General features: G+C 42.8%; 1 protein-coding gene and 1 long non-coding RNA gene across 4 annotated transcripts in view; one reads left to right on the top strand and one right to left on the bottom strand.

Moving 5' to 3' along the window:
* LOC115201131 (glutamate receptor ionotropic, delta-1) overlaps positions 1–15,575 on the bottom strand; it is a 436,103-nt gene that overhangs the window by 295,687 nt on the left and 124,841 nt on the right. The gene's annotated exons all lie outside the window — the stretch shown is intronic.
* LOC115201132 (uncharacterized) lies at positions 2,804–13,915 on the top strand. Its single transcript, XR_003879693.1, has 3 exons — positions 2,804–2,965; positions 11,547–11,715; positions 13,554–13,915. It is a non-coding gene; the product is annotated as an uncharacterized LOC115201132 (long non-coding RNA).

Here is a 15,575-nt window from a genome sequence, read left to right as displayed (position 1 = left end):
GAGGAAGCAAAATTATGTGCATATATTGAAGCAACATCTCAATACATCAGTCAGGAAGATAGCTTGGACGCAAATGGGTCTTCCAAATGGACAATGCCCCCAAGCATACTTCCAAAGTTGTGGAAAAATGGCTTAAGGACAACAAAGTCAAGGTATTGGAGTGGCCATCACAAAGCCCTGACCTCAATCCCATAGAACATTTGTGGGCAGAACTGAAAAAGCGTGTGCGTGCAAGGAGGTCTACAAACCTGACTCAGTTACACCAGCTCTGTCAGGAGGGATGGGCCAAAATTCACCCAACTTATTGTGGGAAGCTTGTGGAAGCCTACCCAAAACGTTTGACCCAAGTTAAACAATTTAAAGGAAATGCTACCAAATACTAATTGAGTGGATCAGTTGTGTTGTGACAAGGTAGGTGTGGTTTACAGAAGATAGCCCTATTTGATAAAAGACCATAAGTCCATATTATGGCAAGAACAGCTCAAATAAGCAAAGAGAAATGACAGTCCATTACTTTAAGACATGACGGTCAGTGAATACGGAAAATCTGTGAATTATGCCACAGGAAAGGAGACCCAGGGTTACCTCTGCTGCAGAGGATGCATTCATTAGAGTTACCAGCCTCAGAAATTGAAGACCAAATACAGTAAATGCTTCACGGAGTTCAAGTAACAGACACATCTCAACATCAACTCTTCAGAGGAGACTGTGTGAATTAGGCCTTTATGTGCAAAGAAACCACTACTAAAGGACACCAATAAGAAGAAGATACTTGATTGGGCCAAGAAACACAAGCAATGGACATTAGACTGGTGAAGCCTGTCCTTTGGTCTGATGAGTCCAAATTTGAGATTTTTGGTTCCAACCGCCGTGTCTTTGTGAGACGCAGAGTAGGTGAATGGATGATCTCTGCATGTGTGCTTCCCACCGTGAAGCATGGAGGAGGAGGTGTGGCAAAAAAACGACCTCAATACTTACCTTCAGATGAGTCCCGTGACACTTGTGGGGGTCGTAGAGCAAAATAGAGAACACCACCGTTCGGATGCTAAAGATGTTTTAGTGAGAAGACCGATTTTTGAGATGTCTCATGGTCTGACAAATATCGCTGTAGCTCGGCCACCTTCCACCGCAGATGCGGAAGGCCAACATAGGCGGATGCAATTGATTGAGACGATATCTCTATCTTAAAATTATGGATTTTGATGGGGATTTTTTTATTATGTTACTTAGATTGACTCACGGGTCCCTTAAGGATTAAAGCATTCCAAATTAACCAAACATCAAAATGTCTTGATGAAAAAGCTGTCAGATAAAACAGAACATTCTCACTAGAGGCAGTTTTACAGCTGCAATTTCAGGCTACCACAGTATTGAATTTGTACTTTAAACCTTTATTTTCAGCAAAGGCTTTTTTATGGATGCCTGCAGCACAAGCCACTCATCGATTAAACCTAACATCAGGCTCCATTCAATATGTATGTTTCTTTTCTTGCAGAAAACACTGAGCTTCACTGTGTACCTTGCTGTATAAGATTGTGGAATATGATTGGTTTCAAAATCTAGGCCCTGTCCAGAATCAACCTTTTTGCGGAGACCGCATTCCTGGTAAACACAGCGTCTGTCGGCTCAATCGGAAATTACCTTTAAATGCCGCATAGCCGACAAAGCGTGTTCGGATTGAATTCTGGCCTACATGTACACATTCTTGATACTTCAGGCTGTAACAGTTCAGCCTTCAGCCACTGGGCAAGACATCAATTCCACGCTGATAGAAAACAATAGCACAATATCGTATTAATAGACCAGCTAAGGCTGTCTTGTCTTCCAACTGGGCGGAGGGCATAGAGCTAAAGTGACATTGCTCAATTGGTTTGTTAAACAATCATGTCTTATATTTGTGATTAATTCATGGACCACCCCATACTGGAGTTAGTAGCGGGAGAACATAACAAATGCACTCATAATCTAATCCACGGCCACTTCGGTTGGCTCAATCAACAGCCTCCCTGCGTTCCCCTTGGCACAGGGACACTTCCTTGCATGCCATGCTCCAAACTGACATCTATAAGAAATGGTCCTCTAAAAGTCCCATGCTGATTAAAGGATATAATCATTCATGTGTTGCCTACGTAAATAAACCAGCATTCATTGCTGCAGAAAGATGAAGTCGCCTGGATGATATGTACTGTAAATGGGGTCTGACCATTGGCCGGCTGGCGTCTTCATTAATTCATTAATGGTGTGCGTTGCTGCAAGAAGTATTATACTTATTATGCAATGAAGCTTTGGGTATATTTTTTATAATTATGAAATCTAGTTCAAGGATGGATTTTTAAAAATGCATGCATTCTTGCTTTTTTAGAATGTCCATCTCCACCGTTTCTTGATGTCGTACAATACTAATAAAGCATATCGGTGGGGAGGGTTCTTCAACGGTGCAAGGTTAGCAACTGTAAATTACATTGATCTCATTTTCACAATCTTGATAATCATTCCCCTCTCCTCCCTCCCATTACATTGATCTGGACTTGAGTAGCTGCCAATGTCTTTCAAAAGTCCTAGGAAACGTCCCAGTATTCCTGTGTTTATTTATGGTTCACTGTCAACAACCTCTACCATGGGCCAATGACTGAGGCAGAGTTTAACCTCTGAGCCATTGGCTTTTTAGTCCCACATCCACTTTCAGGGAGCAACATAAGCCGGTTAAATCCCCCTGATTAAATCTCCTCTCTCACACCAATCAGCTGTGGGGTGTGTGTGTGTGTGTGTGTGTGTGTGTGTGTGTGTGTGTGTGTGCTTTCTCTAGTGTGCCAGCTTTTCCTCACAGTTGTCTTACAACTTAATAGACTATGCTTAGACTATGCTTGCTCACAACACCCTTGTGATGTTCCTTGGATGACACCTTTTTGTTTGCGTATTCAACACACCGGAGAATATAATGCCGGGCAAGCTGTATCAACACCTGGTATGTAAATCCATTCAGATATCAGTATGGAATAACTAAACTATTCTGTCCTGCTGGAGAGGGACAGATGTGTCCGGTTGGGTAATAGGTATACAGATTACAAAAAGCTAATGTGTTAACACAGTGATAACGAAAAGCTGAGTTTTAGGGTAGATGGGTGACATTAACATACAAAGTGTTGAAGCCCATTTACCAGGTAGTCCTCAAAAGGATTCAGTCTCAGCGTGATGATGCGTATTGTTAGGAACAATATTTTCAGATGATTATTCCCTATTGGAATTTGGCCTCTAGGTACCCACTTTCAGGCCAGAGGTCACAATAAAGTAGGCCTCAGTAACTGGTATCTGGGCCCCTGAGCCATAATGTATAGTCTATTCACTGTCTATGTCTCTGCCTTGATTGAATGATTTGGCACCGGGCACGGAATGGTGAAACCGCGAACAGATAAGGCATGAGTATTTAGGTCAACCCTGCCTGCTGGAGGGGGAAGAGGTTTGCTGCAAACCTCTTAGAGGAACGTGTCTGGTCTCCCATATGTGTATGTCTGTCTATGTCTGTCTATGTCTGTCTATGTCTGTCTATGTCTGTTTTTGTCTATTAAACCTTTAAATATAGAACTTGTTCACCTTATATTTTGCATCTAGCATTTCTCCACACCGTAACCAGGTTTTCAATTCCTAACAGTATGAAGGGGCATCCCCCAAGGCTCTGTCTCGGTGCCTGATGTATTCTCACCAGAAGCATGGAACCATAAAGAGCTATAAAGATAGCTCTGATTTGTTTTCACACTCCGCTTGGTGAGATTTGATTTTCCATGATAAGAAATAACGCAATACCCGGGGAGACGTTTCCTAAAATTGCAATTCTTCGCACAGACAAATTCATAATTTTTGGTTTGTCATGTTGGTCAGGAGGGAGGGAAACAATTGTATGTGAAAAAGAAAAAGGGAAGGAATTTGCATGGCATTGGCACTGACAGATATTATGTCTTTGTGATGATTAAATCAGCCGGTGTAAGTTGAGACTTGCCTCTGTTGTTTGGTTTTATTGTCCTTCACTAATGGCTCCAGTGGAACACTATCAACAATATTAATGACTTTCAAGGGGCATCAAGGGAAAGTATGTGGCAATTGGCAAACATCAAGCTTATATTTCATAATTAAACTCATCAGAACTCAGGACGAGTTTGTATTGTGGAAGAATTAATCACAAAAAAACAGCCAACCCTCGAGTCCCCAAGCAACTCATGTCAGAGCTTCCTTTTAAAGTGGTCCCCAAGGTGGGAAACAGGAGATGGACTCACAGAGACACTTCAGCATCACCAAGCACAGCCCTCAGACAGTGGACTGAGTGCACTCCAGGCCCTAGGAAAACAATGGTAGCTCTTCTCAGAGTACCTCCGTCAAAAAGGCTGAGAAGCAATAGGCATAAAAAGGTATGTGGGTGTACTGTAGTGTGAACGTCACTGGAGAAGCGGTACTCTAGGCCTGGGGAGGTCACTGGAGTTCTGTTACAGTATTTATGGGGGGGAGGGGACATCATCAACAGGCCGCAACAGAGTACACACCGTGTCCAGCAGTGTCAGTAAACAATGGGGTCATGTTTGTCAGGTCTAGTATCCAAACCAACCACAAATTCCCTGCAGAGCGGTGATTGAGCAGTACGTGTGAAACAACAGACAATGGACACTTCTTCCTTTCTTCTTTTGAGTGATGCTTCATTTTTATCACAGCAAGACGCAAGATTAAGTGCAACATTTCCATGCCGCTTAGAATGCTGATTGAGCAGTAGGAACCAGAGAAACAAGGAGGTGTTATTCTTTTTCCTTTTGAGTGATATGCTACTTACAGTACACACTAAGTATGTGGACACCCTTTGAAGTTAGTGGATTCGGCTATTTCAGCCACACCCGTTGCTGACAGATGGGTAAAATCAAGCACACCGCCATGCAATCTCCATAGACAAACATTGGCAGTAGAATGGCCCGTACTGAAGAGCTCAGTGACTTTCAACGTGGCACCGTCATAGGATGCCACCTTTCCAACAAGTCAGTTCATCAAATGTCTGTTATTGTGAAAGTGAAAACGTCTAGGAGCAACAACAGCTCAGCTGCGAAGTTATAGGCCACACAAGCTCACAGAACGGGACTGCCGAGTGCTGAACGCATGTAGCGCATAAAAATCGTCTGTTCTCAGTTGCAACACTCACTACCGAGTTCCAAACTGCCTCTGGAAGCAACGTCAGCACAATAGCTGTTCATCGGGAGCTTCATGAAATGGGTTTTCATGGCCGAGCGGCCGCACACAAGCCAAGAATCACCATGCGCAATGCCAAGCGTCGGTTGGAGTGGTGTAAAGCTCACCACCATTGGACTCTGGAGCAGTGGAAACGGATTCTCTGGAGTGATGAATCACGCGTTCCAATCAGGCAGTCCGACGCACAAATCTGGGTTTGGCGGATGCCAGGAGAACACCACCTGCCCGAAAGTATAGGGCCAACTGTAAAGTTTGGTGGAGGAGGAATAATGGTCTGGGGGTGTTTTTCATGGTTTGAGCTAGGCCCATTAGTTGCAGTGAAGAGAAATCTTAACGCTACAGCACACAATGACATTCTAGATGATTCTGTGCTTCCAACTTTGTGGCAACGGTTGGGGAAGGCCCTTCCCTGTTTCAGCATGACAATGTCCCCATGCACAAATTGAGGTCTATAAAGAAATGATTTGTCGAGATTGGTGTGGAAAAATTTGACTGGCCTGCACAGAGGCCTGACCTGAACCACATCGAAAACCTTAGGGACGAATTGGAACGCCGACTGCGAGCCAGACCTAAACGCCCAACATCAGTGCCCGATCTCACGAATGCTCTTGTGGCTGACCTCACTAATGCTCAGTCCCCGCAGCAATGTTCCAACATCTAGTGCAAAGCCTTCCCAGAAGAGTGGAGGCTGTTATAACAGCTAAGGGGGGACCAACTCCATATTAATGCCCATGATTTTGGAATGAGATGTACGACGAGCAGGTGTCCACATACTTTTGGCCATGTAGTGTATCTAAAATAACAAACAAGATTTGTTTCATTTCACCGTTAGTTGTATAGCTTTAACGTTGCATGACTCACACCATCCACACAGTTACCCGATAGTAATGGAGGAGACTCGTAATGACTGATATTGTAGGATGTTTGTTTTCCCAGATCCATACATTAAATGCACGGATCAGGGCTTTCAGAGAGAATGCAATTACATGGGAACTGTCTGAGCAAATGTCACAGACCTTCTACATGTAAAGCACTACGTTGTCTAAAACCGTCTTGACAGAACATTGAGCAGCAAACTCTTTATATAGACAAATGGTCAGATGAGACAGAAAGAAATATGGAGCATGGATTTTCTCATCTTCTCATGGTAAATTGCTGTGCAGTTGCCATATGATGATAAATCCACCATATCCACATAGTCAGATAAGCCATCCTTCAGCCTTGTCAAAACCAACTTTTGTCTGCTAAACTTTGGGAGCAGACTGTTGACTGAAAGTGGCATGATTTATGACCCCTCCAGACCTTTCTCCCACGTGGCTCTGCTTGTTTCAGATGGCCTCCTCCGCTCCCCATCAGACCCAGGTCCGAAGGCCACTTGGATGGGGCAGGGTACAGACTAGACCTCAAAGCCCTTTACCATGTGTCAACCAATGCATTAGCATGTCACTCATCTATCCATGTTAACAGACCGTCCTGCTCAGATAAGGGTATCACGACGGCTGACTGTCAGCTTACATTGTGTTTGAGAGCCAATATAGCTTTCACCGGCCAGCATTGATGATTTACATCACGCAATTAGCATGAAATTAGCAAGTGGTAAACAAAGCCAATGCTCCACTTATGATAATCACTCATTAGCATGTAAACTCCCAAAGGCACATCATCCACTTTAAAGTCTCCAGCAAGTTTCAGAGGAATTTGAATAGACTTAATTGAACACCAAAAGTGAAATATAAAATTGTTTAAACTCATGAGTAACAACAGAACACATGAATTAAAAAGGAAGCTGGAGGACAACCTTGGGCCTGGTGGTGAGATTCCAAAAAAAAGTAAATCGGTAAACAGAGGGTTATGTATCATAGAAAGATAAAAACAGAAATTCAACGGCAAAGCAAAGGAAATAAATCTCCAAACAGGGTCTCTACACCAGGGCTGTTCAATTTCGGTCGTGGTGGGCCAAAACACTTCTGTTTTTTATTTCTACAGTACCTGGTAGTTCATTGCACTCACCTGGTGTCCAAGGTTTGAATTAGTCCCCGATTAGAAGGAGAGGATGAAAACCAGAAGTGTTTCGGCCCTCCAGCACCGATATTGAACATCCCTGCTCTAGACTCTGTTGAGACAAGATATTGGATGAGAGGGACCTGTGTCGCCATCCTACATCCCTGAGGGACATTAAAGAGGCCCCATGAACTCTTGAGTATGCTCCTGATTCTCCAAATGAAGACATCACAGAGACACCCCTATCAGCCAATGCCTATGGGACTCCACTCCTAATGATCTCCACTCAGAAGTGTCTCTACTGCACCTCACTGGGACTAAATGATCAGACAAACATCAAAGACCTGTGAGTCTCACTCATGGCACGTTGCCCAGAATGGATGAATGGGAAGGATTTCTTCTTCAGAAAAGAGGGGAATAAAATGTTATGTTTCTCCCATCGAATCCAATAATATCATACTCCTGCGACCGGCCTCATACCGACGGTAAACTGTAACCTATTGTGCCAAGTAATCATACTGTAGCCTACTGCACAGACACTGCCCTGGGGAGTGTCTTACTTGAAATGGTGGATCAACTGTCAGAATGATGAAAACATTTTACTCGTCTTCCTGTTCGTGTTATGTTGTTGCCGTCAAGACAAACTGTGGGGGTTGTTTATTTTCGCTGACCTTAGCTATCCTGTTATGAATGAACAAATAAGGACAATGGTGAGCTGTAAATAAACCTGCCCACAAACACAGTGATTTCATCAGGGAGGCTTCAGAGATATTTTTAGAGGAAACTCATAACTCAGGTCACCTGTGAAGGTTGTACTTTGGTACTCAGAGGAACAAAACGCTTTCGAGGTGAACAAACTATGACAAGACATTTCGGATTGAAAAGAAATGAACCATTACTCCCATATCTCAACAAATGTTAATTAGCTTGCCAACTAGCCAAAACCTTAATTCCAGGCATGGAACTAAGCCTTCTCCCCTGACGTACGGTTTAAACAACTTCTGCTAAGAACAATCCGAGACTGAACACAGACGGGTTCCAACTCAAGGGGCAGGGTTTATAGAGTGATATGAGAGACAGGTCAAACTACAGCAGCTCAGGGTAAGACAACAAACCCTCTAGTCAAATGTTCAGCTACGGTAAACACATGTTATTTCTCAAACTAAGTCAGCGTTTAATTTATACAACATTCAACAAAGAAAAGTGCTCAGAGACGGAGGGGGATTTTTGCTCATTTGTAGAAAACATGCTGGCTCTAAGAACTACAGTGGCTCCAGTTCACAGGGAAGGTATTTTACATGGAGGCATATTTCATTTGGCCCAGAAGCGTGTCTATAGGGAGCTGTGTGGTGTCAACACTGCATGACTGAAATAGCGGAAGCTCCTCAGAGGAGGAAGGGGAGGAGCATCCTACTCTGTCAATTTTAGAAAAATGTTCAATAATGAAGCATTAAACAGTTATCCTTTTTAGATAAAACTATACTAAATATATGCACGTCACCAATTACCGGATTACAACACTGTTTTGCAATAAAGGTCTACAGTTGTCTCAAGAACACACTCTAGGCTAGCACTATGGTGTAGCCGAAGGACAGATATTTCCCATCCTCCTCTGGCTACATTGGCTTCAATACAAAACCTAGGAGGCTTGTAGTCCTTTCCCCCTTCCATAGAGCTACATGGTAGTTATGACCACTTCTGTTGGACGTCCTCCAACCAATCAAAGCTTTTGCAGTATGAACTGACATGTTGTCCATCCAATCATAGAATTAGGATCAGAGAACAGATCTAGTGTGGTGTATTGGGTTTGTGCCACAGACCATTATGGGGGTTCTATCTGTTGAGATGCTTGGTGAGTTGATAAAATATTGGATAGAGATTGAGAGTGAAGAGCGATAGTTGAGAATTTTTGGGATATTTTTCAATTAAAATGTGTCTCTTCAAACTACAGGAGACGGAGGAGGTAGATTATATATTGTTTTCTTGGTTTTCTTGGTTTCAATAGATAGCAAGTAGATAGCTAGCTAGCTATCAGACAGTGGTGGTCGGTGCCGTTTAAGATGAGTGAGGATGATAATTTTTTTATGAACATGGCCTTATTTCTATTACAGGATATTGGATGACTGTCATTCATATTCCATTCACCCAGCTCAATGTAACATCGATAGGTTCAGGCTACTACATGATGCTGGAATTTTTCCTGTACCCATCATGAGGTTGCTACAATCTAGCCTATCAATGAAAATGTACAACGTAGGTGCAAAGGTCGAGAGTAATCAAGGTGATAGACAGTGACACATTCAATACCGCCTTGCACACTCTTACCTGCATCTAACTGATCCAGAGTGTAATCATTAGTCCAGCAGTTGCAAACGAGAATTTCTATTGGACAAATTCAGGTATATTTATCTCCGTTTCGTTCCATTTGCTACTGTTTAAGAAATGTTTTTAAACAGAATTGGCGCAATGAATACACCCCAGATCACACGCAAACACAGTTCACTTTCATAGCCAAATACAGTACAAACAGCTCGTTGCATAGATTATTTCTTCTCTCATCTATCTACGCGCTCTCCTCCTCTCACTTTTCCCTTCGCTTGTGGACTTCAGTGCACAACACATTAGCTGTCTGTGACCAGACCTTTCCAAGCCAAACCTTCATATCATGACCGCTAACTGCACACAGCCTACATCGCTGCCATGCCATAGTCAGAGAGAGCTCTCTCGTTTCTCTTTAATTTTTGAATAAATTATTGTCTTTCTCTCTCTTTTAGTAAACTACTCACCACATTTTATGCACTGCAGTGCTGGCTAGCTGTAGTTTAAGCTTTAAGTAGCAGATTCATTCTCTGATTCTTTGATTTGGTGGACAACATGTCAGTTCATGCTGCAAGAGCTCTGATAGGTTGGAGGATGTCCTACAACCTTTCATAATTACTGTGTAAGTCAATGGAAGGGGGTGAGAACCATGACCCTCCTAGGCTTTGTATTGAAGTCAATGTACCCAGAGGAGGACAGATGCTAGGGGTCCTCCAGCTACACCATGGTTCTACTCTACAGAGTGCTGCTGAGGCTACTGTAGACCTTCAATGAAAAACAGTTTGTTTTAATCAATTATTTGGTGACGTGAATATATTTAGTATAGTTTTATCTAAAAAGAACACTTTTTTATGTTTCAAATTTTTTCTTAATGAAATTCACTGAGGAGAATGGTCCTCCCCTTCCTCCTCTGAGGAGCCTTCACTGCTACCAGAGTGCAGCTTTCTCCACCAGAATGGTCAGCTAATGCCAACAACAATGTACAGTAGTGGATTTTTTGTTGAAGAACCCCTTTATTGCCCAAATCAGATTCAAACTGCGCAACACACCGAGAAGATAAGAAGAGGGTGACAAACAGGGTGACAAGCAGCTTATTGGCAAGAGCTGGCTTTTACTTAGGGGTACGACGAGAGGTAAAGTTCAGCTAACAAGGGCAACTACAAGGAGCTTGCAGAGGTAATTGCACATTACAACGCTTTACTTTCTGAGCATTTGGAAGTTTGTACTGTCTTCTCTGGGATGTTGAAATCAATTTAGAATGATTAGATCGCTTCCATCGCATCATCCATTAAAAGTGAGATTACAAAGAGAGCTTGACGTGTCACATTTTTTTCACGCTCGCTCAAGTAGGCTTTCCACTTTCCTCTGGTATTTATTTAGCAAAGGTAATAACACATCATCTCTCCGGACAGACACAAGCATAAACTTATTACATAAATGTTGCAGCAGCCTAGGCTACACCTAAACATTAGAGATCTGACATGCTGTATGGGATGAACATGAGAATTTATTTTTTTGTCTGATCAACTGTAGGCTACTAATAACAGTAGCTGTATACAGCCTACGCGCCCTGTCCATCTGGTCAGGGTAAACAAATTGGTAACGTTGTGTATTTATAGTCAACTTGTTTGTCAGGAGAAGATCAAATTTAGTTTATATGCAAACTTGGGCTGTCTAGACATTCTAGATCTTTTCAATCCAACATGATTAACTGGAATTAATCAAATAACATAATAGTGATGGCAAAGTCTATGAGTTCATATTTAATTGAGGGCAGGACAGCATCCATCCATGATAAGCCTGTCGTGCACTGAAGCTTATGAACACCTTAACCTCTGTCCTGCACGGAAGGAAAGTCTCTGAACACCTCAACTCATGCCTCATACCCTCATCCAATCACTGCTGTGATCCCTTCCCAACACTGTAAGTAGCCCTCTCATTCCCATTCCCCATAATATTGTACTATGCATTTTTTTGAAAGATTCTTTGTTGTCTCCATACCGTAGATCTCCTATCCTCCTAAATGTTTCAAGTCACCAGCGTCCACTGAAGGAGAATAAGTGGAGCTACAGAGGGCTTCACCACAACAGGCTGTACAATATCGTTCCCACACGTCACCTAAAACATTAACGGTTGGGTTTTGGCCAAGGTTTGAAGAATGAAGGTCGTCAGAAGGTAAACATGAATTATACACACAGGACAAATTAGCTTTGAGGCCGCAATAAGCAATATGATACAGCAACTAAATAATATATTTTGTCGGATTTAAATAAGGAAATGTCATTTGCATACTGGTTTAAGACGCTTCCGTATGTAAAGTTGGTAGATAGTCCAAAGCAATTTGTCGAATCAAGTGCTTTCCTTAATCACGATGTCAGGCACAACACAGCAACAACTGCTTTGTAATTTACAACAATTGTAATTTAGACTAATATGAAAAAATGATGTAGCACGTACACCCAACTATGGAATCAACAGCAGATGGAAAACTGTTGCGTATGAGCCTATTATTTGAAAAGTGTTTGAACAATTTGGCGTATAGATTAGACAAAGAATTGGACAAAAGGAATGGGATCCTTGCCTTTCAGACCATCTCTAAGTAAGCATCTGCATTGAGGTCCTCCCAGCTCCCAGCCAAACAGCAAGGTCATCAGTGACCACATTCGAGCCGTGATAAAAAACCACAACAGCTCTTTCAGCCTAGATTGTCTGCTATTGATTTACCTTTACAGTTTAAATGAAATGTCGCCACCCACCTCTGCATGGACGCTAACAAGCAGCTACTTCTTCTCCATCCGGTTGGAATTCTCCAGTGTCCACCGCGGAATGGAAATGAACAGGCACACAAAAACACTGCTGATGTCATTTAGGCTGTGTGCTGCACAGCTCAGTGGCCTAATCTAGCTTTACTACTTCGCTTTTCCCTCCATTCTGCCTCATATTGAGCCCCTTAACAATGTGGCTCAGTAAGGCCAGGATTAATAGGATGACTTGGGCTACTGAGCGCAATAAAAGGCACTTAATAAACGCTGCCATGGCAATTAGCACTGACCTGAGGAGGTGCCCATGCCAGCCTGTGCCCACTGGGCCTAATGGTGCCACCCGCTGCCCTTTCCAAGTCTTCCAGAAGACTGGTGTTTCTCTGGTGCTAGCTATAAATGTACTACCCTCTCCAGCCTTTGGCCCAAGCCTGGCCTCTCCCCATTGTAGGTCAAGTCCATTTAATTGTGCAATGAAAGGCACATTTGTCAGCTTGGCTTTTGACCCCTTAAGAGACCTCTTATGTGGCGCGATTTCTGGAAAGAGGCCCTGTTTTCACCCGTTGGCGATTGATATGAGAGTGTGTTTCGAGTGAAGCAGCAGGACAGATACAGCAGTGCCTATATTGCGTGTTCTGTACTGGCAATAGTGGGACAAGCTTAGACCGAAACTGTGAGTGCAATACTTGGAATTGCTCTATTTTTGGTCATTATTTACAAGGCCTTTTTTATGCACTGCTTCTTGATGCTTCCCAAATATTGAATTACATCAATAATTCAAAGACTCAAGGTGTTGTGGTGTATTGTATATTTTCAGATGGTTGGGAGACCATTCTCCAGCCAGTGCGGGTATTTTGAGATGTACTGTGTATTGCCAAATATAAATACATGAATAGAATGACAACATTTGTATGCCCTCAGTATGTGCAACAATCATTTCCCCTTTAACTGCAATCCTGTTGCTTACCCTTTTACCCCTCAAACAATTAACGCTGATTATGTACTTAGTGCAACATAAATGCTTACTTGCAGCCATGAGAGGTACATTCATACCAATTCATTACTGAATTATCTGCCCCACATCAAGACTGAGAAATAATAATTTAGCCTATTGCTATTGGAAATAAAATGAGCTCCTGTTGAAATGCCATTATACTTTGTTCAGTATAATGGCCTCACAGTACTCCTTTTGCATAGTTTGACATTTTCAATTTACAGCCCCAGATAGGTGACTCTGATTCTCCTTCCCCACAGAATTCAATCAATGCAGATGGGCTTCTTTCAGCAAAGATTGGCCATATTTCGGCAACCTGTGCATAGAAGAGCCAGGAAAAAGACAGTGTCTCACTCAGATTGGCTCATAGTGAGATTGCTTGAAAAGAGATGGAACTGATTGTCAATGGAACGCATTGACTATGCTGAATAAATTGTATTCAATCAATCGGGTTCTGCAATGCAATACAATGGGTATTGATGCGTCTTTGAATTACGGTATTGAATCAAAATGAATATTGAGTGCATGGCAAAATGAAATCAATCATCATGTCATAATAACTCTTTTGATTTAATCAAATCATTAGTGACAAAATAAATTAGGAGTAGTCCGATAAGTGTGATGTTGTTGGTTGTTACTTTCATACTGAATCGCACAACATGCTATCCAGGACCTCTACAGTGTATCAGGCGGTGTCAGAGGAAGGTCATCGGCTCTCGGACCGACTCCGAGACAGCTTCTACCCACCAAACTATAAGACTGATAAATAGTCATAAGACTGCTAAATGTTATGTTTCTCCCATTGAACCCAATAATAGGACTATCTGCACTGACTCTATCATGCACTGACTCTATCATGCACTGACTCTATGCACACTCACAAGACTACATGCAGTATACACACTCACATACACTACACGGTCACACAAAACCCACACACATTCACTACATACATTACATTTACATTTACATTTAAGTCATTTAGCACACACACACACACACACACACACACACACACACACACACACACACACACACACACACACACACTCATCATATGCTGCTGCCACTCTGTTCTTTATTCTTACTCTTATTATTATTATTATCTATCCTAAAGCCTCACCACTTTACACTGCCTTCATGTACACGTCTACCTCAAATACCTCGTACCCCTGTACCTTGATCTGGCACAGCTACTACCTGTATATAACTTCATTTTATTCCTCATGTTACTATTTCAAATGTTTTTTTCCCCCCCCACTCTGCATCAATGGGAAAGCTCGTAGGCAAGCATTTCACGGTAAAGTGTGCACTAGAGCTCTGCTACCCGACCCGAGCCTGACGGCCCCGACCCTATACATCGGGTTAGGGCTGAGTAGGGCCTGTTTTTTCCATCAATAACTAGGGTACGGGCAGGGCAGGGTATTACTAAATTGATCACTAACATTTCAAAGCTGAACCATTTGCGCATGCTCTGCTGCGCAGTACAGACTGAGATCATAACATTGTGTCAGAAGTGCTTCAACCTCATCGAATATGAAACAGGAGAGATTATTTCACAGAAAATAATAATGTTCCTTGAGTTTTGTCAGCGTTTAGAGTAGCTAACAGCTAACTGCTCTCTCATGCCTCTTCATTGAGCTGAGCAGCCCAAGCGGGAGTCGTTGCTATGGATATTCACAGACTCAGAGCACATGCACAGCGAGCTGAGCGCAGGGAGCGAGTGACAAATAGAGAGAAGCAGCTAATGGATTTGCTAACGGAGGAAGTTATTTCTGATTTCGAGGCAGGGCTGGGCCTTAAATATGGCTGAAGGAATCGGGCCTGGGTAGGGCCTGAACGTCGGGGGCATGGGCAGGGTGTAACATGCGTCATATAGACGGGACCAAGGCGCGGCGTGTTGAGTGCTCATGATTATAAATGTAATTAAAAAATGAAAGACTTTACAAAGGAACAAAAACGACAGCAAACAGTTCCCTCAGGCAACAACCACAAAATGGAAAACAGAAAACCACCCAAAAACACCCCCTGTCACGCCCTGACCTACTCTACTATAGAAAATTACATCTTACAAGGGTCAGGATGTGACAGTAACCCCCCCCCCCCCAAAAGGTGCAGACTCCGAATGCAAACAAAAACAAAAACAACAAAAGCAACCACAAAACACAAAGGGAGGGTAGGGAGGGTGACAAATGTCTATGGTGGCTCTAGTGCAAAACCCAGAACCTTACTATCCCGCAGATCCTCCAGCAGCGGAGGAGGCTCTGGTTCAGGGCTCTTGG

This window comes from Salmo trutta, chromosome 10, assembly GCF_901001165.1.
Source record: "Salmo trutta chromosome 10, fSalTru1.1, whole genome shotgun sequence".
NCBI lineage: Eukaryota > Metazoa > Chordata > Actinopteri > Salmoniformes > Salmonidae > Salmo > Salmo trutta.
Note: the sequence above shows the minus strand (reverse complement) of the source record. Positions and strands in the feature narration are given on the sequence as shown.